At 37.9% G+C, this 25076-nt stretch overlaps 1 protein-coding gene across 1 annotated transcript in view; it reads right to left on the bottom strand.

Annotated features, from left to right (window-relative positions):
- The window catches only part of SMPD3 (sphingomyelin phosphodiesterase 3), a 492747-nt gene that overhangs the window by 367697 nt on the left and 99974 nt on the right, over positions 1–25076 (bottom strand). The window contains exon 2 of the mRNA XM_053700472.1: positions 242–275. The gene's annotated coding sequence lies outside the window, so the exon portion shown is untranslated. The remainder of the gene's footprint in view (positions 1–241; positions 276–25076) is intronic.

The raw sequence follows: 25076 nt of genomic DNA, 5'->3' as shown, positions 1-25076 counted from the left end.
ATACAAATATTCAAGTAAACTGTCCATTTAAGCGAGAAGCACCTCCATTTCAACATGAATATCATTATTATACTGTCATTGTTTATTCGTTTCCCTTTTCATGTAATTTAAGTCTGAAAATTGAGCAGTGTCCAGTAATAAGAACAAGCCTAACCATGCTGCATATATTTCCCTAATTGGCTTCCGCAGAAATGATAAAAACTTCTATACAATGGATAGTTTGCTAATGACCATGACTAACCTTGTCATCTCCAGTAACAAGTCCTGATTGGCTCCTGCAAAAAAAAAGGCAAGTGTTGGATAATGTTTGGCTATTGAAAAACAACTGAAGCAAACATGGTGTTAATCCATTAAAAAAATAACTGCATAAATATCTTGTAATTACAACATATTTACTGACTTTTCCTACTCTGCTTACATACATACAATTCATCCCTGGCAGACCTTTTTTGGGAATATACAAATGTACAAAGCAGTTCAGTTGGCAAATCAAGTAGCTGATTTAGACAATTTGAAAACCTAAGATACAGATTAGCTTTTTGGCCTCCCTAGGGATTGTGGGACACCAAAGCAATGTTCCTTTAAATGCGGCGAGTCACAGCTACCTGTAGCACCTCTGTATGCATTATACTGGCAGCTGTAGAGGACACATCAGTCCAGAGGAATAAGAAGTTGTATTTGATTCTTAGGTCCCTTTGGATCAGTAATAGCTGTTCTCCTTTGTGCTGGGGTACATTACACAAGTTTTTATTCTACTAGTTCCCTCTTGTTGCATAAAACTGAGGGTGGCTGACAGGGTATGTAGAGGGGGGTGGGTAGGTGAAAGTGCTTGTGTTTAATACAGATGAACAGAAAACAAGATCTTAGTAACAAAATAAAGAGTGTAGAATACCAATCGTATTTAAGCAGTAGAACAAATTTTCATCTTGACATTCTCTGTTCAACAAATTTGGTATAATGGTATAATATTAAAATTGCAAATGTAACATTCAATATTAAAATGCAATTAAAGATAACTAAATTAGAATTTAAATGTTGACTCTCAGATTTATATTCTACCATTCCTGTGTAAAAACAAATGTATGTTCTGCAATCATACATTTGTTTAGAATAACAAGCTTGTCTGGCATTTGCTACTATGAACAAATGTGCTGAAATATTCACCAATCATTAGCGCAAGAGTAAAAATCTATACTATAAATCGCGTTTGTAACGCATCCGTCGCAATCGCCAGTTGCACATGCATTATCAAAGGAATGTTGGCTGCGCGAGGCAGCCAAAAGAATGTTGGTTGCGCGCACAGCCAAAAGAATCCACCTGGATGCAGCAAAGCTGCATCCCGGTGGATTCCGAAAATGGCAGGGTGGTGAAAGAATCCAGGTAATATGAGGCATTTATATGCAGCCACCAATCAGCAGCTCCTGACTCTATATAGGTATCCTTTTCAACAAAGGATCTCAAGAGTAACAAAATAGATAATAGAAGTAAATTGGAAAGTTGTTTAAAATCATATGCTGTATCTGAATCATGAAAGGAAAAAAAAGGTTTTTATGTCCCTTTAAGGCCACTCTCCCTTACCCCTGGTAAATGAGTCAGATAGGGCATGCAATTTTAAACAACTTTCCATTTTCCTTTTATCATCAAATTTGTTTTGTTCTTTTTGTATTTGTTCTTGAAAGCTAAACCTAGGTAGGCTCATGTGCTAATTTCTAAGACCATGAAGCTGCCTCTTACCTTACATTTTTTTCAGTTAGACAGTGCTAGTTCATGTATGCCATACAGATAACATTGTGCTCACTCCCATTGAGTTATAAGTCAGCACTGATTGGCTAAAATGTAAGTCTGTCAGGCAATTGCGCTGTACTTGTAATACCAGCGCACATTTACATGCGCTGGTATTACTGAGTAGAGTGCAAATATTGCGCTCATATTCAAGCACAAGTAAACAAAAACTTTGTGATACTTTTTCATTATTTATTTTGCCCCCTTTTTTCCTGTAATTAACTCTGAAATTGTGGGATTTGCCAACTCTGAGAACTGGAAGTGCATACTGCAAGATTCACAAGCCTAACCAAGCTACATGTCTGCCCCTAATTGGCCTTCGCAGAAGTGATAATATAGTAAAACTTGCATTGATTGTCAGTATATTAACAAAATGATCATGACTAGTTACAAATCCAGATTAGTTCCTACAAATAAAGATAGTGGAGGGGGAGTTTGATCATTAATAAACAATTGTAACATATAAGGTGTAAATGTATTCAGAAAAATGTTCTCACACAAGAGAAAAACACCATTAAAGTCAAAAGGGATTATTGTAGATACATAATTTAATAAGTTTTTCTAAAGAATTATAATTTACCCCAAAAGTATTTTACGTCCCTTTAATACTATTTCATAATACTATTTCATATTCCTAAACAGAGGAAAGGATTTCATAATATTTCCCTCTGGGTGTACCACTGCAGATAACTAATACTGTTCCATTGATTTTAGTTATAAAATTATAGACTGCGATGACCCCATAATTTTTTACAATCAACAAATACACATTTGAGAATTTTCTTTTTACACAACTATGTCCCTTCAATAGGACATTAAACACTTTGAGATTTGCAATATAATTTCATTATTTAGTTTGCCCTCTTTTCATGTATTTTAGCTTTGAAAATTGTGGATTTTCCAATTCTCAGAACTTGAAATGCACTGTGCTGACTTCTCAAGGCTAACCCGGCTACATATATTTTGCTAATTAGCTTTAACTGGCAACAACTGCAAAACAATTCACTGTATACTAACATTATGACCAAGGCTAGCAGATCTGCAGATTGTCTCCTCCAAATAGGGCTAATGGTGGGTGCAGTTTGGTTATTGACAAACCATCACAGCAAACAAGGTGTTAATTTATTTAAAAAATGTTTAGAATTAGTTGCTATGTTTTTCTATAGTAACCCAACATGTCTTCTAATTATAAGATGTTTGCTGTCCCTTAAAGTTTCATCTAAATTCATACAAGGTGATTGAATCCTTTCTGTGCTACTATTATTTAGAAACTGTATACAAAAATAGTGTGCAAGCTCAGGGGATTTATTTACATCCATTAGAGGAGCTGCTGTTTGAATTCCGTATAAATAAAGACGTTTATTTCACAGGGGCTTTGTGTAAGAGTCAGGATACCTGTTAGCCATTCACACATAGCAGTTTATATGGGATTAGGAGGGACAGGGAGGACTATACCAGAAGTTTAGTTAAAGGGCCATGATACCCAAATGTTGAAACACTTGAAAGTGATGCAGCATAGCTGTAAAAAGTGGACTAGAAAATATCACCTGAACATCTCTATGTAAAAAAAAAAAGATATTTTACCTCAACATGTAATAAGTATTCACATCCCATTGTAATGGACTTTAAGCAGCAAATCAGTATGCCTGTCCTGGGACCTGCAAGGGAGTGAGCCTCGTGCACACTCATGTTATTACCCTATTAAGTTTAAGGAAGTTTAGTATGAAATATCATGAGAGTTAAGTGAAATATCATGAGATCACAGTAAAAGAGTTCATTACTTCAGCACTGCTGATTGGCTGCTGTTCATTTCTTAATTTTATTTTATCTGCAGCCGGACAGCAGCTGAAGTATAACTTTTTACACAGCACTTATTCCAAAGAGCTGAGGAGATTGTGATGTAAAATATCTTCCTTTTTTACATAGAGATTCTCAGGTGATATTTTCCTGTCAGCTTTTTACAGTTATACTGCATCACTTTTTAGTGATTTTGCATATGGGTATTATAGCCCTTTAAGACGAATACTTGTGCATTTGTGTAGTCCTGTGTATGTTCTGAGTGCTTATGTATGTAATCCTGAGCATCTGTGCTAGATGTAATGCTGTGTAGCTCTGTGTATGTCCTGAGTACTTATGTATGTAATCCTGAACATCTGTGCTAGATGTAATGCTGTGTAGCTCTGTATATGTCCTGAGTACTTATATATGTAATCCTGAGCATCTGTGCTAGATGTAATGCTGTGTAGTCCTGTGTATGTCCTGAGTACTTATGTATGTAATCCTGAGCATCTGTGCTACATGTAATGCTGTGTAGCTCTGTGTATGTCCTGAGTACTTATGTATGTAATCCTGAGCATCTGTGCTAGATGTAATGCTGTGTAGTCCTGTGTATGTCCTGAGTACTTATGTATGTAATCCTGAACATCTGTGCTAGATGTAATGCTGTGTAGCTCTGTATATGTCCTGAGTACTTATGTATTTAATCCTAAACATCTGTGCTAAATGTAATGCTACGTAAATCTGTGTATGTCCTGAGTACTTATGTATGTAATCCTGAGCATCTGTGCTACATGTAAGGCTGTGTAGCTCTGTATATGTCCTGAGTACTTATGTATGTAATCCTGAGCATCTGTGCTAGATGTAATGCTGTGTAGCTCTGTGTATGTCCTGAGTACTTATGTATGTAATCCTGAACATCTGTGCTAGATGTAATGCTGTGTAGCTCTGTATATGTCCTGAGTACTTATATATGTAATCCTGAGCATCTGTGCTAGATGTAATGCTGTGTAGCTCTGTGTATGTCCTGAGTACTTATGTATGTAATCCTGAGCATCTGTGCTAGATGTAATGCTGTGTAGTCCTGTGTATGTCCTGAGTACTTATGTATGTAATCCTGAACATCTGTGCTAGATGTAATGCTGTGTAGCTCTGTATATGTCCTGAGTACTTATGTATTTAATCCTAAACATCTGTGCTAAATGTAATGCTACGTAAATCTGTGTATGTCCTGAGTACTTATGTATGTAATCCTGAGCATCTGTGCTACATGTAAGGCTGTGTAGCTCTGTATATGTCCTGAGTACTTATGTATGTAATCCTGAGCATCTGTGCTAGATGTAATGCTGTGTAGCTCTGTGTATGTCCTGAGTACTTATGTATGTAATCCTGAACATCTGTGCTAGATGTAATGCTGTGTAGCTCTGTATATGTCCTGAGTACTTATATATGTAATCCTGAGCATCTGTGCTAGATGTAATGCTGTGTAGTCCTGTGTATGTCCTGAGTACTTATGTATGTAATCCTGAGCATCTGTGCTACATGTAATGCTGTGTAGCTCTGTGTATGTCCTGAGTACTTATGTATGTAATCCTGAGCATCTGTGCTAGATGTAATGCTGTGTAGTCCTGTGTATGTCCTGAGTACTTATGTATGTAATCCTGAACATCTGTGCTAGATGTAATGCTGTGTAGCTCTGTATATGTCCTGAGTACTTATGTATTTAATCCTAAACATCTGTGCTAAATGTAATGCTACGTAAATCTGTGTATGTCCTGAGTACTTATGTATGTAATCCTGAGCATCTGTGCTACATGTAAGGCTGTGTAGCTCTGTATATGTCCTGAGTACTTATGTATGTAATCCTGAGCATCTGTGCTAGATGTAATGCTGTGTAAATCTGTGTATGTCCTGAGTACTTATGTATGTAATCCTGAACATCTGTGCTACATGTAATGCTGTGTAGCTCTGTATATGTCCTGAGTACTTATGTATGTAATCCTGAACATCTGTGCTACATGTAATGCTATGTAAATCTGTGTATGTCCTGAGTACTTATGTATGCAATCCTGAACATCTGTGCTACATGTAATGCTGTGTAGCTCTGTGTATGTCCTGAGTACTTATGTATGTAATCCTGAACATCTGTGCTAGATGTAATGCTGTGTAGCTCTGTGTATGTCCTGAGTACTTATGTATGTAATCCTGAACATCTGTGCTAGATGTAATGCTGTGTAGCTCTGTGTATGTCCTGAGTACTTATGTATGTAATCCTGAGCATCTGTGCTACATGTAATGCTGTGTAGTTCTGTATATGTCCTGAGTACTTATGTATGTAATCCTGAGCATCTGTGCTACATGTAATGCTGTGTAGTTCTGTATATGTCCTGAGTACTTATGTATGTAATCCTGAGCATCTGTGTTAGATGTAATGCTGTGTAGCTCTGTGTATATCCTGAGTACTTATGTATGTAATCCTGAGCATCTGTGCTAGATGTAATGCTGTGTAGCTCTGTGTATATCCTGAGCACTTATGTATGTAATCCTGAGCATCTGTGCTACATGTAATGCTGTGTAGCTCTGTATATGTCCTGAGTACTTATGTATGTAATCCTGAACATCTGTGCTACATGTAATGCTGTGTAGCTCTGTATATGTCCTGAGTACTTATGTATGTAATCCTGAGCATCTGTGCTACATGTAATGCTGTGTATCTCTGTATATGTCCTGAGTACTTATGTATGTAATCCTGAGCATCTGTGCTACATGTAATGCTGTGTAGCTCTGTGTATGTCCTGAGTGCTTATGTATGTAATCCTGAGCATCTGTGCTAGATGTAATGCTGTGTAGCTCTGTGTATATCCTGAGCACTTATGTATGTAATCCTGAGCATCTGTGCTACATGTAATGCTGTGTAGCTCTGTATATGTCCTGAGTACTTATGTATTTAATCCTAAACATCTGTGCTACATGTAATGCTATGTAAATCTGTGTATGTCCTGAGTACTTATGTATGTAATCCTGAGCATCTGTGCTACATGTAATGCTGTGTAGTTCTGTATATGTCCTGAGTACTTATGTATGTAATCCTGAGCATCTGTGCTAGATGTAATGCTGTGTAGTTCTGTATATGTCCTGAGTACTTATGTATGTAATCCTGAAAATCTGTGCTACATGTAATGCTGTGTAGTTCTGTATATGTCCTGAGTACTTATGTATTTAATCCTAAACATCTGTGCTACATGTAATGCTGTGTAAATCTGTGTATGTCCTGAGCATTTATTTATGTAATCCTTAGCATCTGTGTTAGATGTAATGCTGTGTAGCTCTGTGTATGCCCTGAGTACTTATGTATGTAATCCTGAGCATCTGTGCTAGATGTAATGCTGTGTAGCTCTGTGTATGTCCTGAGTGCTTATGTATGTAATCCTGAGCATCTGTGCTACATGTAATGCTGTGTAGCTCTGTATATGTCCTGAGTACTTATGTATGTAATCCTAAACATCTGTGCTAGATGTAATGCTGTGTAGCTCTGTGTATGTCCTGAGTACTTATGTATGTAATCCTGAGCATCTGTGCTACATGTAATGCTGTGTAGCTCTGTGTATGTCCTGAGTACTTATGTATGTAATCCTGAGCATCTGTGTTAGATGTAATGCTGTGTAGCTCTGTGTATGCCCTGAGTACTTATGTATGTAATCCTGAGCATCTGTGCTAGATGTAATGCTGTGTAGCTCTGTGTATGTCCTGAGTGCTTATGTATGTAATCCTGAGCATCTGTGCTACATGTAATGCTGTGTAGCTCTGTATATGTCCTGAGTACTTATGTATGTAATCCTAAACATCTGTGCTAGATGTAATGCTGTGTAGCTCTGTGTATGTCCTGAGTACTTATGTATGTAATCCTGAGCATCTGTGCTACATGTAATGCTGTGTAGTTCTGTATATGTCCTGAGTACTTATGTATGTAATCCTGAGCATCTGTGCTAGATGTAATGCTGTGTAGCTCTGTATATGTCCTGAGTACTTATGTATGTAATCCTGAGCATCTGTGCTAGATGTAATGCTGTGTAGCTCTGTATATGTCCTGAGTACTTATGTATGTAATCCTGAGCATCTGTGCTACATGTAATGCTGTGTAGCTCTGTATATGTCCTGAGTACTTATGTATGTAATCCTGAGCATCTGTGCTACATGTAATGCTGTGTAGCTCTGTGTATGTCCTGAGTACTTATGTATGTAATCCTGAGCATCTGTGCTAAATGTAATGCTGTGTAGCTCTGTGTATACCCTGAGTACTTATGCATGTAATCCTGAGCATCTGTGTTAGATGTAATGCTGTGTAGCTCTTTATATGTCCTGAGTACTTATGTATGTAATCCTGAGCATCTGTGTTAGATGTAATGCTGTGTAGCTCTTTATATGTCCTGAGTACTTATGTATTTAATCCTAAACATCTGTGCTAAATGTAATGCTACGTAAATCTGTGTATGTCCTGAGTACTTATGTATGTAATCCTGAGCATCTGTGCTAAATGTAATGCTACGTAAATCTGTGTATACCCTGAGTACTTATGCATGTAATCCTGAGCATCTGTGTTAGATGTAATGCTGTGTAGCTCTTTATATGTCCTGAGTACTTATGTATGTAATCCTGAGCATCTGTGTTAGATGTAATGCTGTGTAGCTCTTTATATGTCCTGAGTACTTATGTATGTAATCCTGAGCATCTGTGTTAGATGTAATGCTGTGTAGCTCTTTATATGTCCTGAGTACTTATGTATGTAATCCTGAGCATCTGTGCTAGCTGTAATGCTGTGTAGCTCTATGTAATCCTGAGCATCTGTGTTAGATGAAATGCTCTGTATATTTGGTCCTGTGGATTTGTGTTGCAATATGCTTATTATTCTGTACCGTGGGTCTCTATAATCGTTATCCTCTCAATGTGCAATCTTGTGTTTATCTCCCAGTGGCTCTCTGTATCTGTAGTTCTTCTGCATCACTGTGGATGTTGCTATTTTGTGTCTGTGCATATTTCCTCTTCACTGTCTTTATATCTGTACTCATAAATGTAATACTGTGTAATGTTTGTACATATATAAATGTTGGTGTACTTTTTTCATGTCTATCAATTTGTGTATGTATATCTGTGTCCCTGTGTATATATACACTGCTCTGTGCATGTATATCTGTGTCCCTGTGTATGTATATACACTGCTCTGTGCATGTATATCTGTGTCCCTGTGTATGTATATACACTGCTCTGTGCATGTATATATCTGTGTCCCTGTGTATGTATATATACTGCCCTGTGCATGTATATCTGTGTCCCTGTGTATATATACACTGCTCTGTGCATGTATATCTGTGTCCCTGTGTATATATACACTGCTCTGTGCATGTATATCTGTGTCCCTGTGTATGTATATACACTGCTCTGTGCATGTATATCTGTGTCCCTGTGTATGTATATACACTGCTCTGTGCATGTATATATCTGTGTCCCTGTGTATGTATATATACTGCCCTGTGCATGTATATCTGTGTCCCTGTGTATATATACACTGCTCTGTGCATGTATATCTGTGTCCCTGTGTATGTATATACACTGCTCTGTGCATGTATATCTGTGTCCCTGTGTATGTATATGCACTGCTCTGTGCATGTATATATCTGTGTCCCTGTGTATGTATATATACTGCCCTGTGCATGTATATCTGTGTCCCTGTGTATATATACACTGCTCTGTGCATGTATATCTGTGTCCCTGTGTATATATACACTGCTCTGTGCATGTATATCTGTGTCCCTGTGTATGTATATACACTGCTCTGTGCATGTATATCTGTGTCCCTGTGTATGTATATACACTGCTCTGTGCATGTATATATCTGTGTCCCTGTGTATGTATATATACTGCCCTGTGCATGTATATCTGTGTCCCTGTGTATATATACACTGCTCTGTGCATGTATATCTGTGTCCCTGTGTATGTATATACACTGCTCTGTGCATGTATATCTGTGTCCCTGTGTATGTATATACACTGCTCTGTGCATGTATATATCTGTGTCCCTGTGTATGTATATATACTGCCCTGTGCATGTATATCTGTGTCCCTGTGTATATATACACTGCTCTGTGCATGTATATCTGTGTCCCTGTGTATGTATATACACTGCTCTGTGCATGTATATCTGTGTCCCTGTGTATGTATATACACTGCTCTGTGCATGTATATATCTGTGTCCCTGTGTATGTATATATACTGCCCTGTGCATGTATATCTGTGTCCCTGTGTATATATACACTGCTCTGTGCATGTATATCTGTGTCCCTGTGTATATATACACTGCTCTGTGCATGTATATCTGTGTCCCTGTGTATATATACACTGCTCTGTGCATGTATATCTGTGTCCCTGTGTTTATATATACACTGCTCTGTGCATGTATATCTGTGTCCTGTGTATGTATATACACTCCTCTGTGCTGGTATATCTGTGTCCCTGTGTATGTATATATACTGCTCTGTGCTGGTATATCTGTGTCCCTGTGTATGTATATATACTGCTCTGTGCATGTATATCTGTGTCCCTGTGTATGTATATACACTGCTCTGTGCATGTATATCTGTGTCCCTGTGTATGTATATACACTGCTCTGTGCATGTATATCTGTGTCCTGTGTATGTATATACACTCCTCTGTGCTGGTATATCTGTGTCCCTGTGTATGTATATATACTGCTCTGTGCATGTATATATCTGTGTCCCTGTGTATGTATATATACTGCTCTGTGCATGTATATCTGTGTCCCTGTGTATGTATATACACTGCTCTGTGCATGTATATCTGTGTCCCTGTGTATGTATATACACTGCTCTGTGCATGTATATCTGTGTCCTGTGTATGTATATACACTCCTCTGTGCTGGTATATCTGTGTCCCTGTGTATGTATATAGACTGCTCTGTGCATGTATATCTGTGTCCCTGTGTATGTATATACACTGCTCTGGGCATGTATATCTGTGTCCCCGTGTATGTAAATACACTCCTCTGTGCATGTATATCTCTGTCCCTGTGTGTGTGTGTGTATATTTATATACACACAAACTGTGCATGTACATCTGTGTCCCTGTGTATGTATATATACTGCCCTGTGCATGTATATCTGTGTCCCTGTGTATATATACACTGCTCTGTGCATGTATATCTGTGTCTCTGTGTATGTATATACACTGCTCTGTGCATGTATATCTGTGTCCCTGTGTATGTATATACACTGCTCTGGGCATGTATATCTGTGTCCCCGTGTATGTAAATACACTTCTCTGTGCATGTATATCTCTGTCCCTGTGTGTGTGTGTGTGTGTGTGTGTGTATATTTATATACACACAAACTGTGCATGTACATCTGTGTCCCTGTTTATGTATATATACTGCTCTGTGCATGTATATCTGTGTCCCTGTGTATATATACACTGCTCTGTGCATGTATATCTGTGTCCCTGTGTATGTATATACACTGCTCTGTGCATGTATATCTGTGTCCCTGTGTATGTATATACAGTCCTCTGTGCATGTATATCTGTGTCCCTGTGTATGTATATACAGTCCTCTGTGCATGTATATCTGTGTCCCTGTGAATGCATATACACTGCTCTGTGCATGTATATCTGTGTCCCTGTGTATGTATATACACTGCTCTGTGCATGTATATCTGTGTCCCTGTGTATGTATATACAGTCCTCTGTGCATGTATATCTGTGTCCCTGTGTATGCATATACACTGCTCTGTGCATGTATATCTGTGTCCCTGTGTATGTATATACACTGCTCTGTGCATGTATATCTGTGTCCCTGTGTATGTATATACAGTCCTCTGTGCATGCATATCTGTGTCCCTGTGTATGTATATACACTGCTCTGTGCATGTATATCTGTGTCCTGTGTATGTATATACACTGCTCTGTGCATGTATATATCTGTGTCCTGTGTATGTATATACACTCCTCTGTGCTGGTATATCTGTGTCCTGTGTATGTATATATACTGCTCTGTGCATGTATATATCTGTGTCCTGTGTATGTATATATACTGCTCTGTGCATGTATATATCTGTGTCATGTGTATGTATATATACTGCTCTGTGCATGTATATATCTGTGTCCCTGTGTATGTATATACACTCCTCTGTGCTGGTATATCTGTGTCCTGTGTATGTATATATACTGCCCTGTGCTGGTATATCTGTGTCCTGTGTATGTATATATACTGCTCTGTGCATGTATATATCTGTGTCCCTGTGTATGTATATACACTGCTCTGTGCATGTATATCTGTGTCCTGTGTATGTATATATACTGCTCTGTGCTGGTATATCTGTGTCCCTGTGTATGTATATATACTGCTCTGTGCATGTATATATCTGTGTCCCTGTGTATGTATATATACTGCCCTGTGCTGGTATATCTGTGTCCCTGTGTATGTATATATACTGCTCTGTGCATGTATATATCTGTGTCCTGTGTATGTATATACACTCCTCTGTGCTGGTATATCTGTGTCCTGTGTATGTATATACACTCCTCTGTGCTGGTATATCTGTGTCCTGTGTATGTATATATGCTGCCCTGTGCATGTATATATCTGTGTCCCTGTGTATGTATATATACTGCCCTGTGCATGTATATCTGTGTCCCTGTGTATATATACACTGCTCTGTGCATGTATATCTGTGTCCCTGTGTATATATACACTGCTCTGTGCATGTATATCTGTGTCCCTGTGTATATATACACTGCTCTGTGCATGTATATCTGTGTCCCTGTGTATATATACACTGCTCTGTGCATGTATATCTGTGTCCCTGTGTTTGTATATACACTGCTCTGTGCATGTATATCTGTGTCCTGTGTATGTATATACACTCCTCTGTGCTGGTATATCTGTGTCCCTGTGTATGTATATATACTGCTCTGTGCTGGTATATCTGTGTCCCTGTGTATGTATATATACTGCTCTGTGCATGTATATCTGTGTCCCTGTGTATGTATATACACTGCTCTGTGCATGTATATCTGTGTCCCTGTGTATGTATATACACTGCTCTGTGCATGTATATCTGTGTCCTGTGTATGTATATACACTCCTCTGTGCTGGTATATCTGTGTCCCTGTGTATGTATATATACTGCTCTGTGCATGTATATATCTGTGTCCCTGTGTATGTATATATACTGCTCTGTGCATGTATATCTGTGTCCCTGTGTATGTATATACACTGCTCTGTGCATGTATATCTGTGTCCCTGTGTATGTATATACACTGCTCTGTGCATGTATATCTGTGTCCTGTGTATGTATATACACTCCTCTGTGCTGGTATATCTGTGTCCCTGTGTATGTATATAGACTGCTCTGTGCATGTATATCTGTGTCCCTGTGTATGTATATACACTGCTCTGGGCATGTATATCTGTGTCCCCGTGTATGTAAATACACTCCTCTGTGCATGTATATCTCTGTCCCTGTGTGTGTGTGTGTATATTTATATACACACAAACTGTGCATGTACATCTGTGTCCCTGTGTATGTATATATACTGCCCTGTGCATGTATATCTGTGTCCCTGTGTATATATACACTGCTCTGTGCATGTATATCTGTGTCCCTGTGTATGTATATACACTGCTCTGTGCATGTATATCTGTGTCCCTGTGTATGTATATACACTGCTCTGGGCATGTATATCTGTGTCCCCGTGTATGTAAATACACTCCTCTGTGCATGTATATCTCTGTCCCTGTGTGTGTGTGTGTGTGTGTGTGTGTGTATATTTATATACACACAAACTGTGCATGTACATCTGTGTCCCTGTGTATATATACACTGCTCTGTGCATGTATATCTGTGTCCCTGTGTATGTATATACACTGCTCTGTGCATGTATATCTGTGTCCCTGTGTATGTATATACAGTCCTCTGTGCATGTATATCTGTGTCCCTGTGTATGTATATACAGTCCTCTGTGCATGTATATCTGTGTCCCTGTGAATGCATATACACTGCTCTGTGCATGTATATCTGTGTCCCTGTGTATGTATATACACTGCTCTGTGCATGTATATCTGTGTCCCTGTGTATGTATATACAGTCCTCTGTGCATGTATATCTGTGTCCCTGTGTATGCATATACACTGCTCTGTGCATGTATATCTGTGTCCCTGTGTATGTATATACACTGCTCTGTGCATGTATATCTGTGTCCCTGTGTATGTATATACAGTCCTCTGTGCATGCATATCTGTGTCCCTGTGTATGTATATACACTGCTCTGTGCATGTATATCTGTGTCCTGTGTATGTATATACACTGCTCTGTGCATGTATATATCTGTGTCCTGTGTATGTATATACACTCCTCTGTGCTGGTATATCTGTGTCCTGTGTATGTATATATACTGCTCTGTGCATGTATATATCTGTGCCCTGTGTATGTATATATACTGCTCTGTGCATGTATATATCTGTGTCATGTGTATGTATATATACTGCTCTGTGCATGTATATATCTGTGTCCCTGTGTATGTATATATACTGCCCTGTGCATGTATATATCTGTGTCCCTGTGTATGTATATACACTCCTCTGTGCTGGTATATCTGTGTCCTGTGTATGTATATATACTGCCCTGTGCTGGTATATCTGTGTCCTGTGTATGTATATATACTGCTCTGTGCATGTATATATCTGTGTCCTGTGTATGTATATATACTGCTCTGTGCTGGTATATCTGTGTCCCTGTGTATGTATATATACTGCTCTGTGCATGTATATATCTGTGTCCCTGTGTATGTATATATACTGCCCTGTGCTGGTATATCTGTGTCCCTGTGTATGTATATATACTGCTCTGTGCATGTATATATCTGTGTCCTGTGTATGTATATACACTCCTCTGTGCTGGTATATCTGTGTCCTGTGTATGTATATACACTCCTCTGTGCTGGTATATCTGTGTCCTGTGTATGTATATACACTCCTCTGTGCTGGTATATCTGTGTCCTGTGTATGTATATACACTCCTCTGTGCTGGTATATCTGTGTCCTGTGTATGTATATATGCTGCCCTGTGCATGTATATATCTGTGTCCCTGTGTATGTATATATACTGCCCTGTGCATGTATATATCTGTGTCCCTGTGTATGTATATATACTGCTCTGTGCATGTATATATCTGTGTCCCTGTGCATGTATATACACTCCTCTGTGTTGGTATATCTGTGTCCTGTGTATGTATATATACTGCCCTGTGCATGTATATATCTGTGTCCCTGTGCATGTATATACACTCCTCTGTGCTGGTATATCTGTGTCCTGTGTATGTATATACACTCCTCTGTGCTGGTATATCTGTGTCCTGTGTATGTATATATACGGCTCTGTGCATGTATATATCTGTGTCCCTGTGTATGTATATATACTGCTCTGTGCATGTATATATCTGTGTCCCTGTGTATGTATATATACTGCCCTGTGCATGTATATATCTGTGTCCCTGTGTATGTATATATACTGCCCTGTGCGTGTATATATCTGTGTCCTGTGTATGTATATATACTGCCCTGTGCATGAATATATCTGTGTCCCTGTGTATGTATATACACTGCTCTGTGCATGTATATCTGTGTCCTGTGTATGTATATATACTGCTCTGTGCATGTATATATCTGTGTCCCTGTGCATGTATATACACTGCTCTGTGCATGTATATATCTGTGTCCCTGTGTATGTACATATACTGCCCTGTGCATGTATATATCTGTGTCCTGTGTATGTATATATACTGCCCTGTGCATGAATATATCTGTGTCCCTGTGTATGTATATACACTGCTCTGTGCATGTATATCTGTGTCCTGTGTATGTATATATACTGCTCTGTGCATGTATATATCTGTGTCCCTGTGCATGTATATACACTGCTCTGTGCATGTATATATCTGTGTCCCTGTGTATGTATATATACTGCCCTGTGCATGTATATATCTGTGTCCCTGTGTATGTATATATACTGCTCTGTGCATGTATATATCTGTGTCCCTGTGTATGTATATATACTGCCCTGTGCATGTATATATCTGTGTCCCAGTGTATGTATATACACTGCTCTGTGCATGTATATATCTGTGTCCCTGTGCATGTATATACACTGCTCTGTGCATGTATATATCTGTGTCCCTGTGTATGTATATATACTGCTCTGTGCATGTATATATCTGTGTCCCTGTGCATGTATATACACTGCTCTGTGCATGTATATATCTGTGTCCCTGTGTATGTATATATACTGCTCTGTGCATGTATATATCTGTGTCCCTGTGTATGTATATATACTGCTCTGTGCATGTATATATCTGTGTCCCAGTGTATGTATATACACTGCTCTGTGCATGTATATATCTGTGTCCCTGTGCATGTATATACACTGCTCTGTGCATGTATATCTGTGTCCCTGTGTATGTATATATACTGCTCTGTGCATGTATATATCTGTGTCCTGTGTATGTATATATACTGCTCTGTGCATGTATTTATCTGTGTCCCTGTGCATGTATATACACTCCTCTGTGCTGGTATATCTGTGTCCTGTGTATGTATTTGCACTCATCTCACTATGCTCTGCTATCTGAATATCTTCCTGTGTTTGTGCTCCTTTTTGCTGTTCCACTGCGTGTGTATTCCTGTGGGTCTATTAATCTTGGTTCTTGTGTATCCATGTGTGCTTAATATGTTGCATTGCCTCAGGTAGGCATACACAGGCTTCTCATGTGGCATCTAGTGGCACTGCAGGGCTATAAATAACTGTATGTTTTTTGATTAGCTGACACCTCTCACAGCTCAGCTGTCATTCTATTAGCTGGAAAGCTCCTCGTTCCTCACAGTTCTTGGATCTGCATGCTTGCTCTTATAGTCATGTGTGTACATGAAACAGCCTCAACTGTGTCACCACCTCCTTCCCATATGCTCCAGCCTCAAGCCTTTCATTTTACATCCCTCATCATCATTTTCTTATGTTGTGCTCTGATTTACACCCTCTGATCTGCTACCTTCGCTTTCTTCAGGTTTCTGTATTCTCTCTCTGACTCACCTCTTCCCAGGACTCTGACCTTTTGTTATCCCTTCATTATGTATAAAGTATAGCAAGATCCATCTTTAATTTCTTATTGCTAATAAAATATTTTCCCATGAAGATAGATTTCAGTATATATTTTGTTGCCATTGTTTTAAATAAAGAACAGATTGAAATCCACTCTCACATGATGAGCACATGGGGCCGATTTGTCATTGTCTGTCCGTCATGATACGCTGTAGCGTATCATGTCCGCCAGACATCGCTGAATGCCGACAGCATACACTGTCAGCATTTAACATTGCACAAGCAGTTCTGGTGAAATGCTTTTGCAATGCCGCCCCCTGCAGATTGGCCGCTAGCAGGGGGTGTCAATCAACCAGATCGTATAGGATCGGGCAGATTGCAGACCGCAGCCTCAGAGGCAGCGGTCTTAAGACTGCTGTTTCATAACTGCTGTTTCCGGCAAACAGGGGCATCAGGAGCCATTCGGCCCTTGATAAGTCGGCCCCCTTTAGTAAAAAGAGGAAGAGATTGCAAATAAGAAGGGAAAAAATACTGCATAACCAATAGCTCTAATGGACATTAAATACCTTATTGCAAGATGTTTTTTGTTACTTTGTAACAGATAAATATAGCAGAGTGTAAATATATTCAGAACAGAATAACACTTTGTTTTCTGCAATTTTTTTTAATTTTAACTCCACCCACCATTGATTTATTTGGAGGAGTCTATCCAGACTAGTGAAGTCTGGCAACTGTTTTTTTTTCTCAAATAAACTTTATTGATCCATAAAGTAGATACAATATAATTAAAAATTGACCAAAAAACAATAAGAGTATATGATGAATGAGTGCTGAACACTGTAGTTTTTCCTTATGGAAGCAGTACAATGTATACTGGGATCCAATTAATCTTTAGGTATTCAGTCAATAGCGGCTTCAAAGCTTGAAGTATCCAGCAGTGCTTATACATATAACAAACAAAATAACAGAGGTACAAAACACTGAAAGTTATTCTGGTTCCATTAAAAGGACATGAAACCCAAATTGTTTCTTTCATGATTTAGGTAGAACATATCATTTTATACAACTTTACTTCTATTATCAAGTTTATTTCATTATCTTTATATCATTTGTTGAAGGAGCAGCAATGCACTACTGGTTTCTAACTGACCACATGGGGAGAGCCAATGACAATCGGTATATATATATGCAGCAACCAATTAGCAGCTAGAACCTAGGTTCTTTGCTGCTCCTGAGCTTACCTAGATAAACATTTCAGCTAAGAATAACAAGAGAAAGAAGCAAATTAAATAATAGAAGTAAATTGGAAAGCTGTTGGAAATTGTGAATTTCTAATTACTGTCCCTTTAAAGTGAAGGTCAATTTTCATCAATGAGTGCCCGGTTTTGAAAAATATTTTTAAAAACAGGGGCACTTTCGTTGATGAAAATTTACATTGCACTGGATTTGAAGAAATACTTACCTTTTACTTCTGCAAAACCGGATCGCCGATCTCAGCCTCAGTTCCTCTGTACTGACGTCAGAAATGACAAAACCAGCTTCCTCCAATCATGGCTTGCACCCCAGAGTGTCTAGCTCGTGATGCCCAGCTGTGATTGGAGGAAGCCAGTTTCGTCATTGCTGTGGTCTACAGCAGGAAGAAGAAGGAGGGGGATCGTCAATCCGGCTTTGCAGGAGTAAAAGGTAAGTATTTCTTCAAATCCAGTGCAATGTTAATTTTCATCAATGAAAGTGCCCCTGTTTTTAAAAGTATTTTTAAAAACCGGGCACTCATTGATGAAAATTGACTTTCACTTTAAGAATAAAAAAGAAAAATAAACAAAACGATATGCAAAATGTTATCATACAGATGCAGTTTAGAACTAGAGCAATCTGGGAAAATAAATGCCAATTTGCTCCCATTCACTAACAGGGGTCCTACTAGGGTTGCCACCTTGGCTATGTTTTCCTGGACACTTATGAGTTATACATGCTGCAGGGTGTACAGAGAGGAACATGAATAGTGCTGTTCAATGTCACTATTTTGGTGCTATTCAGGGTTGAAATTCATGTTCCTCCCTGCACACCCTGGAGCATATATAACTCATAAGTGTCCAGGAAAACCATGGCCAAGGTGGCAACTCTAGGTCCTACGCTACTTTGCTTCAGTGCACTGTTCTGCATTCTTCTATTTCCATCTTCATTTGAGCATTGAGTGCAACAGGGAGAATAACCTCATGGTAGTGTGTTTAGGGACTAGTAAGCGTTTGTTTTGTCATATTCACCAACTGTTTTTTTTTTTTGTTTTGTTTGTTTTTTAAACAAAATCTCACTATCTGAATTGCTTGACATCTCCTAATCTGATAAACCCCTGCTAAAGCCGATAAGGGACAGATATTTAGCATTGTTAGGAAACATTTTAATGTTTGTCTTTTCTTAAACGTTCACTGCACTTTTTAACATCAAATGTAATGCTTTTTTGTACATATGCTGTTTTTTTTTTTAACTTTCCTATCCTTTTAAGCAGGCAGGTGTTGGTCAGTCTAGCTGTCATTACACTCTCCAGTTCACTGATTAAAAGCCATTCAGGTGTGCGAAGGAGGACAACTAGATAGGAAAAGTAAGAAAACACCCCTCTCTGCTATCTGCAATGGGTTCTACCACAAAGATTGGGCTAAATGTATAGGTGCTTGAGAGTTTGCTGAGGGATCTTGTTTTAAATACAAGATCATGTTAGGAATTCCTTGTGCATCACTTCACCTAACTGTCCGACGATAGCTTTAGTGGGCGTTCCTGCCATTAACATCTACAGTTACGTTTGCATGAAAATGTACTGTTAAATTTACATGAATTCTCACACATGAAACAGACTTTACCAGTACAAGTCTATGTATCACCTTAAAATCACTACAATGTCCATAAATACACAAGGCACAGCACATTCATAAATTGTTATATAAAATTAACCAGAGTCTATAGGAGTAAATCAACTGCAGCCAGTAAGGGCTTATACAATTAGTCTGAATATAATTTTAAAGGGACACTGTACTATAAAATTGGTTTCACCTTAATGTGTTCCCAATGATTTGCTATAGTAGCTACAGAATATAAAATATATGAAAAATTGTTCCTTTATGTTTATTTTTGTTTATGACATAGATGTTTTTGCTGATTGAAAACTCAATCCATTGTTCTCAAGAACATCCCATATAACTGATCTGACCCTGCAGAAATAGTAGCTCTCCTAATCTAATCAGTCTGTCTTTAAATTAAAGCCTATTTAAATAAGTTCTGTCTATATACAATGTCCAATACTTAGAGCAATCCACACCCCACAAGGGAACTTGATTTCTGCTTGTTGCTTCTTGTTTATGTAGCTTTTCTATATTTTCAGTATAGGTAGTGGTTTCAACAGGCAAAGGGAGCTATTTAAATGACAAACAAAAGTAAACAAGTTATTTGTTAACAATTGTATGCAATAAAGTGTGTAAAACAGATAATTGGGAACACATTAAAGGGGAGAAGAAAATAGAGTACAATCTCTCTTTAAGGCAGTTTTATTATCTTATATGTGGTTTTGCTGAAAGCCTTATCTTTACAGTTTGATGACAGACTCCATCTTTGCTTGGTTTTCAGCAGAGATTAGAGTGCTGGCTTCAAAGCCTTTTCCCTTTATCAAAGACTTTGCCAGGAGCAATGGAATTGGAAGCTCATGTAAAATAAGTGAGTCTTGAGTTGATAACCTCTCTAGTAAAATAAAACTTCTGTCTAGTAATCACCAATTTTAGTACTATCATCTAAGCTAAACAGACAAGGCGAGGGGGCATGTTACCTTGTTCCAAAGAGGAAATCACAATAGAAGATCATTCTGTGCACACTGGCTAACCAAAAATGCCTTGTTATAAAGGGCTGAAATCAGTGTGTAAAGACAGTCTCACCAAGAGGCGTTTTACTATACATCTCTCTGGGTGGCAATGGTGCTCTAATACGGCTGTTCTTTTAAAAGCAGCATTACCATCTGGATTGAAGGTGTAAATAGATGTTACCTTTACACAGTACTGAATGACAATTTACATGAGTCAGCTGAAACTTAACCTCTTGTTACAATACAATAGTGACACTAGGACATGAATAACAAACCTATAGTAGCTGGGGGATTGTGGGTATATTGTACATGTGTATACAGTTTATTATATGTATGTATTTTACTGTTAAATACTATATAGTGTATATGTAAGTCTTTTTGTGATATAAATAGGTTTGTAACTTTTGGAGTGTTCTTTTCTTTTTAGGAACAAAATTTAGTGTATAAAGTGCATTTTTTTGTAAAACGTTTTTGTTTTAATATTCTATTTTTATAGCCGATATTAGTTAGCACTGTACTGTATGTATTTTACTTCTAATATTGTGACTATACTGTAGCAAACATGTTCTATATTAACAAAACAGAAGGTGCACCATCTAAAAAGTGATCTTATTACATTTAGATCATATTTATTATACAAAGACAAGAAGCAAAAACGACACTAACATTTTGGGACACAGCCCTTTTTATACCCTAGGCGGCACCTTGGTTAACAATATTAATCCTTTAAAGGGGCAGTCTAGTCAAAATTAAAATTTCATGATTCAGATAGTGCATGCAATTTTAAGCAACTTTCCATTTTACTTTTATCAACCAATTTGCTTTGTTCTCTTGGTATTCTCTTTACTCAAAGCTAAACCTAGGAAGGCTCAAACTAATTTCTAAACTGTTAAAAACTGCCTCTTATCTCTGCGCATTTTTACAGTAGTTCACGGTTAGACAGTGCTTACTCATGTGTGCCAAATAGATAACATTGTGTTCACTCCCGTGGAGTTATTTAAGAGTCAGCACTGATTGGCTAAAATGCCAGTCTGTCAAAAGATCTGAGATAAGGGGGGTAGTATGCAGAGGCTTAGATACAAGGTAATCACACAGGTAAAAAGTATTTTAATATAACCTTGTTAGTTATGCAAAACTAGGGAATGGGTAATAAAGGAATTATCTATCTTTTTAAACAATAACAATTCTGTAGTAGACTGTCCCTTTAATATTAATATACCTTTCATTACATTTTAATTAGCCCCCTCCTCTGAAACCTAAGAAGCACTACAATAATATGCAATCCCTATACTTACCCATTACTATATTCACCTCAAAAGTATCTTCAGAAGATACAACCATATTGCTCCACTATTGTCTAACCTACATGCAAAAAGCTTAAACATTAAAGGGACAGTCAAGTCCCAAAAAAACTTTCATGATTAAAATAGGGCATGTCATTTAAAACAACTTTCCAATTTACTTTTATCACCAATTTTGCTTTGTTCTCTTGGTATTCTTAGTTGAAAGCTAAACCTAGGAGGTTGATATGCTAATTTCTTAGACCTTGAAGGCCGCCTCTTATCAGAATGCATTTTGATAGTTTTTCACCACTATAGGGCATTAGTTCATGTGTTTCATATAGATAACATTGAGCTCATGCACATGAATTTACCATGGAGACAGCTCTGATTGGCTAAAATGCAAGTCTGTCAAAAGAACTGAAATAAGGGGGCAGTCTGCTGAGGCTTAGATATAAGGTAATTACAGAGGTAAAACGTGTATAATTTTACCTGTGTTGGTTATGCAAAACTGGGGAATGGGTAATTAAGGGATTATCTATCTTTTTAAACAATAAAAATGGTGTTCACTGTCCCTTTAAGGTATTCCAAACACCAAAGTTCAGAATATAGACCAATCTATATCCTTATTCATACTCTCAGGGTAGAGACAGTGTTTAACTTAAAAATAAAAAAGGCCTCCTTATGTTTTAAAAGGAGCTGTCTATCCCCTTCCATATGTGGTCTCGGGACATGGTCTATAATCTGAAACTTAAATTGGGTAATACTATGTCCAGGTAATAAAAAATTATTTGCTAATCCAATCCCGGACCCTACTAGTTGTCTCTCCAACATAGCCTATCCCACATGGACACTTTTGATATTCAAAACCTCCCTGGTCAGGCAAGATATTCTATGAAGTCTCATCAGTACGACGAGTCTATAAAAAAAAATATCAGGCCTTTAATGACATAGAAAACATACTCAGTATTGCATGTATAATATCTGATATAAAATGTCTTCCCTGTTTGTGGATGTAGAAACTGAGGACTTTAAGTCATATAGTTACAATGTATACAACCGAAACATGGGTAGCATTGTTTATTCTCTTTAAAAAAATATATGACAATTTCAATGAACTAAGGGGGCCTTCATCAGCCCTAAATCATTTAACATTATCATTTTGTTACCACAATTTACAGGGCTATGCAAATCAAGACCAATTAAGGAACACATCCCTTTATCTTCAAACTGCCTTGCCTCCTATAGGATTGTCATGGGTTGGAAAGTCTGGCTTGCTACCTGCCCACAGCTGTTCATTGTCCTGGTTTTAAGGGATTGTTTGAGCCGTGCCCACAGCCTGCCCAGACATGCCTATGGCCAGCCTGCTACCTTGCCCTCCCCACACGGTCCAGCCACAAAATGGTCATTGGCTACTTTCCACAAGCCCTTTAACATCCATGCAATGTAATTCACTTAATAATGTATGCGGAAGCATTGTGCTGTACAGGGTATGGTCTCTCTTTCTATCGCTTAGTTTGTCAATTGATAGTAGTTTTTGATATTGTAATAAAAGTTAGTTGGAAGAATAACTTTCCATACGTGCTTGGATATAAGGCAAAGAGTGCTTAGGCCAGCGATGGCGAACCTTTTTGATAATAATAATTAGGTGTGCCCATAATAATCATGCATTGTAGAGAAGAAGAAAGAAGAAAGAAGAAGAAAGAGAAAGAGGAAGAAGAAAGAGGAAAGAAGAAAGAAGGAAGAAGATCACTTTCAATCGGGATCAGTGGGTATTAAAGGAATACTAAACACAATTTTTTTCTTTCATGATTCAGATAGAGCATGCAGGTTTAAGCAACTTTCTAATTTATGCCTATTATCAATTTTTCTTCTTTCTCTTGCTATCTTTATGTAAAAAGCAGGAATGTAAAGTTTAGAAGCCGGACAATTTTAGGTTCAGCACACTGGATAATGCTTGCTTATTGGTGACTACATTTAGCCACCAATCAGCAAGCATAACCCAGGTTTCAGTTTTGGACAATTTCATTAAGAGGGGTTATTGTGATAAAAGTGAAGAACATAATTGTATTAAAGGAGGAGGAGCTTGGTGAGCAGGATGCCAGATAGGAAAATGTTGCTATAATCCATTAATGGATATAATAGGAGAACCAATGGTAATTATAGTTGTGCATATAGCAATAGCTCTCCACACAGGAGAGAAATAAGCAATTTGCACAGGCAAAAGTGCAGATGACACATGTTCCAGACAAATCCACACCTGAAGGTCCAGCCCATATATACCCAGGACACATAACTTGAGAAAACTTCCAAGACTGGTACATTGTACATGTTAGTACAACTGCAAACCCCTATTTTAAGATGACATTGATTCTTATAAATCTAAATGGAAGTACCAAAGAAAGCCTTAGAGACACAATACACAAAAATAAAATGCAAAGTCAGCTCCAGAGCAGCAATGCATATCTTAGAGCTAGCTGAACACATTTGGTGACCCAATGATAAGAGGCTCCCAGCAGTATACTGCTGCTCATAAGCCTACCTAGGTATGCTCTGCCCTAACCATGAAAGTTTTATTTTAACTTTCATGTTCTTTTAACTCAATTGGAAGAATATTAAATCACTCTTACAGCCACAATAGAATCCCTTTATTTCTTCAAAAAGGAGCAGGTGCAGATAAAACCGACTACGTTTCGGGTTACATGCCCTTATTCATGTGCTACAGATTGTAGATTCTGAATTATCTTAAATACCTTACACAGGTGCATATCTCCACCCGTTTTAACCCTTAACATTATGCAAATCATTTGTGGATAACACCCCTAGTGGCATACACTAAATTACTCAAAAGGAATGAACAGATATCTTGAATGGAATTTATTTTTTATAAGATTGTATGCCTCTAGTCTGTGTAATATATTGTATACTTTTGATTAGATTTGTAACCACTAAGGGGGTTGTTATCCATCAATGACTTGTATAATTGTAAGGGTTAAAATGGGTGGAGATATGCACCCATGTAAGGCATTTAAGGTAATTTAGAGTCTATAATCTGTACGACATGAATAAGGTCATGTAGCCCGAAACATAGTCTGTTTTATGTGTAGCTGCTCCTTTTTGAAGAAATAAAGTGAATTTCAAGTCAAAGTGGTGCTGCTGTTTTGGATTGCTGGAGTATTCTATGGGTTTTGTAGTGACCCCTGGGCGTGCACACTTCTGTGCTGGATTTACTGA

This window comes from Bombina bombina, chromosome 1 (assembly GCF_027579735.1).
Source record: "Bombina bombina isolate aBomBom1 chromosome 1, aBomBom1.pri, whole genome shotgun sequence".
NCBI classification, from domain to species: domain Eukaryota; kingdom Metazoa; phylum Chordata; class Amphibia; order Anura; family Bombinatoridae; genus Bombina; species Bombina bombina.
Note: the sequence above shows the minus strand (reverse complement) of the source record. Positions and strands in the feature narration are given on the sequence as shown.